Source organism: Penaeus monodon, chromosome 32 (assembly GCF_015228065.2).
Source record: "Penaeus monodon isolate SGIC_2016 chromosome 32, NSTDA_Pmon_1, whole genome shotgun sequence".
In the NCBI taxonomy this organism is placed as follows: Eukaryota; Metazoa; Arthropoda; class Malacostraca; order Decapoda; family Penaeidae; genus Penaeus; species Penaeus monodon.
The window spans coordinates 8468945-8469624 of NC_051417.1; positions in this window are offsets into that span (position 1 = coordinate 8468945).

Sequence of the window (680 nt, forward strand, 5' to 3'; positions counted from 1 at the left end):
AATTGGTCATAACACCATGAACAAAACAGTAATTCAAAGAAAAGCCTAACAATACTTTACTAATTCAGTTAATACGGTTTAACGAAAAATAGATTACTCAGGAACATGAGTGCAGATGAAATTAACCGAATGAGATATGAACAAGTGAACAGCTGGCCACTGTGAACAAGGAGGGTTGGTAACTTTGAACAGAGAGCAAATGATAACTTTAAACAAAAATGACTGGGCAACTTTAGGATCATGACTTTAGAAATGGCTAGGGAAAAAAGGATGACAAAATTATTGCAATGCCATGGATTGCAAAGGTATTAATATACGATAGATTATTTATAAAAAAAAAGTTAACTATTTTTTTCAATACAAGTAAATGCATAATTGTATGAATTATGTATACTCGTCCATAAAAAAAATCAGCGATTAAATAAATTGATAATTGCATCAATATATGTGTAAATCATTCTATAAATACTATAACAAGGCATGAATATTTCGACAGAGTAACGAGAGAGAAGGAGGAGGGAGAGTTAACGTTTTAACGAAAACAAATGAGCGTCGTTTGATGCAGACGGAAAACAATCAGATGTCAGAGAGAGAGAGAGCAGGGAATGAGGAAGCTAAGGAAGGTGAAACGAAGTGGGAAGAGAAAAGAAGATAAGAATATGGTTTGCTTTGTATATTCT